This window comes from Melopsittacus undulatus, chromosome 6 (genome assembly GCF_012275295.1).
Source record: "Melopsittacus undulatus isolate bMelUnd1 chromosome 6, bMelUnd1.mat.Z, whole genome shotgun sequence".
NCBI lineage: Eukaryota > Metazoa > Chordata > Aves > Psittaciformes > Psittaculidae > Melopsittacus > Melopsittacus undulatus.
The window spans coordinates 48,832,953-48,840,584 of NC_047532.1; positions in this window are offsets into that span (position 1 = coordinate 48,832,953).

The window sequence follows — 7,632 nt, forward strand, 5'->3', positions numbered from 1 at the left end:
TATTACCGGCTCTCTCTTAAAAGAGAAATTTCGATATTTGAATGCCCCAGTGATTGCTAAGGTTTATTGAACAAGGGGATTACAGACCAGGAAGGAGTGTCCTCTTTCTTGGGTGTGTATTTGCCCAGTTACTATAGTTGCCCTTTCTCCTACGTGAATATTTGAATATTGACAGATCCAGAATGAGCAGAATGAGGTAATACTGTCTCCTTCAAGGGGCCGGAGTACATGGTGTGGTGTGGGTGGTGCCTCCTGCCTTCATCACGGGCAGGATGGAGGGGATGTTCAGCCTGGGCCTGCTGTAATCCCAGGCTCTGAGATAAACAGGTGATAATTACTGATAAACATCCTGCTGGAGGTAGGAATCGGGCTGTATTGTTTTGACGGTGGTTTGCTGTTCTGATGATTTAGGAGATTTTGCTGGAGCTGCTTCCTGAGATTTGCAAACAGACAAACAAACAAGACTCGTGATTACCTGACCAGTGCTGCGCAATACCGGGGGTCAAAGGAGAGAAAAGCAACTGCAATCTCGCCACACTGGGCAGAGACAAAGCAAGGCTGGTTTGCTCTGAAAACGCTGCTGCTGTTTCCCTGCATCCGGGCAGCAGAGCTGGTGTGACGAAATCCATTCTAGTTACCTGGTAGTATACTTTTACAGCAAACTTTTCCAGCAAACTTTTTCCCTTTTGAATCTCTTAGGGAGCTGTGAACCTGCAGCTGAAGAAATGTTTTTTTCCTGAGTCTCTGTGAACCCCAGTTTTATAGCTTTGAGAGTGAAAAATAGGAAAGCAGCAAAGTTCTCTTTGGCAGTGCAGGGATAACAAAGTAGACACATTTCTCTGTGTATTCATCAATAACTCTGCTACAGGGAGTAGAGAAACCAGCATGGTGCTGGCTGTTGGAGTTGATCCTTGGGAGGAACAGTTCCTTGCCTGATGAAGAGGCAGGGCAGAAACCCATACACACTTGAAGAGAGCAGGGTTAGGAGTGTCTGGATTTGATCATTATGTCTGGGTAGTCATATCAGCCTGATAACGTCCATCTGCAAAGGAATACGCAGTGTTCCCAGGTGTTTCAGAGTGATGAACTGACTCACCTCTCCCCTGACCCTCCTGCCACCCCCTCAGACAGATCCCACAGCTCCTCACTGACTCCTGCAGAGAAAGGTCAGCTGTGGACAGGGGTAAAAGACACTTTTAGCAGGTGTAGATCCTTCTGGCTACAGGCTTGGTGCAGACAAGAGGGGGAACAGCCATTTTGTGTGGGAAGGACTTGGGCTTTCTACTGAACCTTCTAGGAAAGTACAGGGAGGAGTCCTCCGTGGCAATGATCCGATTGCACTTGCAACTGGGAGGGACATCAAGAGTGGTCTTGAGGAGATGCATGTAGCAGGCATGCAGGCATGTGCTGTATAAAGTAACCATGCTGCAGCTCTTGGAAGGACTGCAATCCATGCTTACCTGTAACTGGGAAAACTTGGCTTAGGTTGTGTCCTGGTGGCATCTTCGAGACAGTTTGTGTCTCAGGTTGTGTGAGCCTGACTGCTTAGACATACAGTAGAACACAATGTGTCCTCAGTTTCTTCCCCTTCCATGGAGCTAAGACTGAAGAAAGCCTTATTCTATAAGGGGCTGTAGGATTACAGCCTACAGCTGCCACGAGGTGGGTGCTGTGCTCCTGAGGGGCTTTACAGCTGTCCCATTGCCCCTCTGTCCCTAATGGGTGCTGCACTAGGCACTCTTCCTGGGTAAATGCAAAACAGAGAAGCCTTGGCTCAAACAGAGCTGTTGAAAGGCAATACTGAGATACACCCATGTGCTCTTGGACCTCTGATAGTCCATGCAGTCTGCAGCACAGGCTCTTCCCTGTGCCTCTGTGTGTGCCCTGTGCCTATGACTCTTCACAGGCACAAGTTCTGTACCTGCGCTTGCTTTGAAGACAAGTTGTTCATGTCTGACTACTGAACACCTCTGACAACCTGTGTAAACACCTTGTGCACAAAGTCCCAGCTTCATAACCACTCAATTTGTATCTTTTCCAGTGACAATATGTAAGTGTTACTTATTACACGTTTCATGAGAGATTTCAAAACCCAGCAACTCTTTCTGTGGACATCACAAGGAATGTACAAAGCAAGATAAATACTGAAACTCTGTATTTTCCTGTCATTGCTCATCAGTGTTCTCAGTGCTCTGGAATTTGTGGTGAATTTTACAGCATCCCTAAGAGCATAGAGTCTCCTCTTCTGGACTTTCTTCCTTTCTTTGAGACATGAAATATTTCTTTAGATTATTTTCTGCACTTGTTCAATGGGCAAAGTAAACCATGTTTTTACTTAATCATCACTGCCTTTCCTCCTCTGCCGAAGATTCTTTTTTCACTGGGAGTTCCAAATATTTTCACCTATTTTTCTACCTGACTTCTGGGGAAGTACCATTCCTTCAGCTCATTAATCTCAGCTGAAAGATCTGGGTTCATCCAAAATGTTGCAATCTCCTCTGTATTTGTAGGCTAAAGGTACTGACAGTCCTTAGTGAGTGGCCTGTTCTTAAGTAAACATGTGAGTCTTCATCTTTTGCCCTTTACAAAGGCAGGTTCAAGTGAGAAGTAGCATGTATATAGACAGTTACTGAAATCAGACTGAGGTGATTTAGTCTGCAGGTAGACAGACTCCTCTAATTGTTCAAAGAGATTTTCCTCATGTGCAACAGTCCTTGCTGCACGGAGCAAACGCTTAACACCTTGGTCATATCCCTCTTTTGGGTGTTGTTAGTCAGAGGAGCAGCCTCACCTCCGCACTCGGCATTTGTGCTCTGTGGGTAGTAAATGATACCTGTTTCCTTTTCTGGCAAAAACAAGATTTAATACTTGCCAGGACTTGCAGGTGAGCAGCCTGGTTTCCTCTTCTCTCACATATTTCTTGAGGAAGGTTTCACTGAGCAATTCCTGTGTTTGGAGAGCACGGGGCCATATGTGATCCTGGTGTCCCCTAAAACCAGCCCCTAGGCTGCCCTGACTTAATACTGAGCTAAAACTGTTGTATTAGGGGGAAGCATCTCATTCTGATTTAAGTTTTTATACCTACAGGCAGGTGGGCAGAGCCAGCACAGCTTCATGATCCAGATTTCAGAGTGAAGACACAAGCTCCACAACTGGACCAGAAAATGGGAATGGCCAGACAGTATCAACCCAGTCTGCTGTTTCTGGTGGCAGCCCATTGTAGAGACAGTTGTAGAGCACATACTGATGCTACCCCAAAATGTGCTACAGCCCACCCTGATCCACGTCTGAGTATATCCTGAGCCAGTGCCAGTACATTTAACTTTCACTTTGCTCACTCAATTTTTCTTCAAAAATTCAGCTGTTTGTTTTTTAGACTTCTGGCACCTGCAGTAAGGAATTTTGAAGGTTTACTCTGTGTTTCACAGAAAAATACAAGATCTTGTTTCGTTGGAACCCTGTGATTTGCTGTTTTGTTTGGTGTCTCCAAGGTTCTGGGGGAAAAAGGCAGACTGGTGGGATCACATGAATTTAGCTGTGGTTTACATTGTCTAGAAAAAACTTAAAATTACTTTGTTGGTTATCTGCAGGCTGCTTTTTCTTCTCTCTCTCTCTCGTTTACTCCCCCATCCATCCAGGAGAAACACCCCTTCCGAACCTTAGCTCCAAGCACTGTTTTGTAGGCAGCACTCACATGTCAGGAAGATCTCAGATGGCTGCAAATCTTCCCTGGGATTAGTCAGGGTTGTGTCCAACCCAGACTTCAGTAAGGAGCAGACGTTGTGTTAGACCATGGTAGCTGCTGAAGCAGCCAAAGATCACAGCTTGCAGGGCTGCAGAGCACAGAAGCACAAATAAAGCTTAACCCTTCATCAGCTGCTCCCCATTGCAGGACTGCCATTCAGTTTTGAAAAAGGTTGTTGGAGAAGGCCTCCTCTAAATGATTCTTATTGCGTAAAAGGGAGCAGGACAGTGAATAGCACAAAACCCAGAGCTTTTTCCTGCACAGCCAGATTGAAATCTCCATTTCCAGGAAGAAAGCTTGGATTTGGAATTGAAACTTGTGGTTGGTGGAGGAAGCACCAGTTAGAGGGACTGACTGGGGTTATTTGATACTGACTACACTCAGGGAATACATTGTGAAAATTGGGTTTCAAATGGGCTATACGAATTATTCCTTCTTAAATATTGGGGGTCTTAAACACCATTAACCTCTCTGTGTTTTGTCAGCAGACATGACCTGTAATTCCTAAGCTGTTGGAGATAAACTAAGCTAATAATCAACCCTCTTCTTGCAGTCCTTCAAACATTCATGTTTCCTCACCGTTTGTGATAAAGCTACAGTTTTGGGAATAGTTTCACTCTACCCTTCACATGATGGATTTCATCTGGCTCTAGTTAAAATGTGCTTGTATGTAACACACTGAAGTTGTGTGAACCTAGAGGCTGGCTGAACTCCTGGCTTCTCCTCCAAACCCCCCTTCAGTGAGTCAGTGAGGGCTCTGATTATGCCTCTTCCACAGCTCCTAGGTTTTCACCTGTTCTCTTTGGTTTTGATCTTCTCATGAATCAGCAACCCACAAATGACCACAAGGCCCAAGTTTGTCCCTGAGAATGCCCCAAAACACTAAAATAATTCCTGCCTGTAAACAAGTGGGTTTGGCATGTGTAAAGCCTCACTGTGAGTGTTACTACCCACAGCTCTCAGATTGCCGGCTTGTCTGTGCAAGGCAGCAAGCTGCTGGGAAGTAAAAGGGGTCCTACATTTGGCCATTCATGTTGTTTTCCAGAGTGATACTGAAAACTCTGATAGAGATTCCATGGCACAAAACCATCCCATGGAGGCCAACAGATTTGACCCATACAGTAGGATTTATTTTGCTTTCAATTTATCTATTTTAGGATTATTCTTTCACTGGACATTCTGTACTAGAAGCCAGATATAAAACAAAAGCCAGACATTCAAATTAAGAGAAACAATGAGTTCTGCAGTCTTAGAGAAGTAATGGTGGGAAAAACCTTGCTTCTGCATGCTGTCAATAGAAGGTAGCTCTATGTCATATTATCAACAAAAGTCTTTCTCAAAACATGTGAAACTACTCACTGTGTCAGGTTATGGGGCAGTTGTGGTGGGTCATTTTGTGAAGAGGCTCTGCAGTGAAGTGTCTGGTGGACAGCATCTTGTTGGAAGGGTCAACCCCAAAGTGTGCCACTTTCCCCACCATGTGCCACTACTGCCAGCTGGAACACAGTAGCTTTTGGTGTCTAAGTCCCAGAGCAGGAGAGGGGGAGCAAAGAGAATAAGTGAGACTCAAGCCTTACTGACAGGCATACAGATGTGTATGTATATGAGTGTCATATTCAATGTGTCAGCCATAAGGGATGCACATCAAGGTCCTGACAAGATAAAATTCATCCCCGGTATCATCTATGGAAGAGTTTTCTATGTGCAATTAGGAAAACATCTCTCAGAGGCTCCAGGAAATGGGCACTGTGAAGACCTAACCTTTGATACCCATCTTGTTTGCTCTCACCGTGTTCCTGATTCCTGCAAGGTCTTGGTCCTGATCCTCCAAGGACCAGTTATAGCAGGGATCATATTTCTACCTATATCTCCCTAAGTCTTCACTAGGGACTCAATGATGGGTAGTGACTGTGCTCATATATGAGCTTGATGTCCTAGTTATGCAATGAATTTCCTGAGACTGAGAAGACTCTGATCATCTTCAGGTTCACCACTGAAAAATTTTCCTCTTTGGAAGAACCTGAGGTTGTTCTTCCTGAAATTAGATGAAGGAAGGAGGGCACATTGGAATGGAATGATATAACAAACAGGTAGGAGGAGGAAGAATAGAAGATCCCTAATGACTAGATCTGAAGTCTTCCACAGGAACTGCTGTTCAGCCAGTACTGAAGACAGTTACCTCCATGAAGCCAAAGGTACCACCATTTATTGCTCACCCACTGAGGAACAAAGCCATCAAGCTTAAGTACCTGTGAATCTGGTTTTGGGGACACTTTCATGTCATGAGAAAGCCCAGGCTGTATTCAGCATTTTAGAGATTACTCAGTGATTCCCATCCCAGGATAAGTCTATGTCTCACCTTTTGTGCTTGGACCACAACCTCTATCCACCTCCTCAGCCCTTATGACATACCAGGTAATCATTTGTGGGAAGATAAAAGGATCCAGGGTCCTTCCTAGAAAGGCTCTGCCATAAACTTCTGCAAGATTTGTAAATCAGACTTTTTAGGGGCAATGTAAAGGCTAGGAGATGAGGTTTCAGGTCTTTTATCTGGGGGTTGTTGAACTTAGTCCCTTCCACATATTGCTAGAAATTTCTCTAAGGACTAACCTATTTAGTATGTCTTAACAGATATTAGAACAATCCAAGAGATACAGAGATTACCGTGCTGTTGGAAATCTTCCAAAAGGTCAGAACTGGTGACCAGTTGCATGGCACCCTTACTGATATGCCAACCCTGCACAATCAACTTCCAACAAGCAGTCGTCTCTAGAAAGTGAGAGGAACAGTAGGATGGGATTTTTAAGTACTGATATCCAATATGCTTCAGTCCCCTTTAGAACACTGAAATCAGAGCCAGGTATTTCTGAAACACTTAGTAGCTGCTGCTGTGACACACATGGATGGATTTTCCAGTGGGGAGCAGCATCAAACAAGTTTTCAAATGTGGACAGTTATTCTAGTGCCTACATGGGAAGAAAACATCTAAAAATCCTTTGCTGAGTTCAAGACATCTCTACAGTGGAAGTAGAGCTTATGCATGCACATGTGTGCAAGGCAGAGGAGGAGGGAAGTAGCTTCTCCCCAGGACTTTCTAACACACCCTTTTATCTTTAAGACTGGAAGAGCAAATTGGTGACCCAAGGTCATATTTCAGGGTCTAAAGGGAGTTTAAAACCTCAGTTATCTGGCTGGAGGCCAGAGGCTGGAGGTGTTTCTCTCCCATCTGTCTCTGCTCATGAAAACTCTTCCTTAAGCCTCAAGTACACAGAGGCTTCGCTGATGGACGATTTGGGAGCACTTGGATGAGCCCACACCCTGTACTGTTGACAAAGAAGGTGCAAACGAAGCCAAAGGAGGAGGCGGTGGGATGGTCTCCTCTGGGAGAGCTTAGATGAGGAACAGCACATCTCCATGTAGAACAGAGAAGGAAACCAAGCCCTGTGTGAAACACAACTACCAGGGCAGAATAGGGACATAATGAGAGAAAGAAGGAAAGGACATGTTGTGCTCTCTCTCCTCTTCTGCACAGAGAGACTCTGTTTAGAGGGGTAGGATAGGCAAGGAGAAAGGATGATGGGAGGCCTCTGAAAACACTCCTTATATAAATGTCTTGGGTGAGATGAGCATCAGAGACTGGTGTTACCCACTGTTGTCTCCTGTCCCAGGGCTAGGACTGCAGCTCTGCCCATGTCTCCTCAGACTCCTCAGGGAGTTTCCAACAAGGATTAGGCTGTCCTTGCCTTTCCTCTCACTTCTTCCTCCGTGGTTTTGTCCTTCAGCCTACAGCACAGACTGGCTGCAAGGTGAAGGCAGAGGGTGATGGGGTGTTTGTGAGAGATGAGGAGCTCTGCTCCCATTAGTTTGCTCAGCAGCCTGGCATTCTT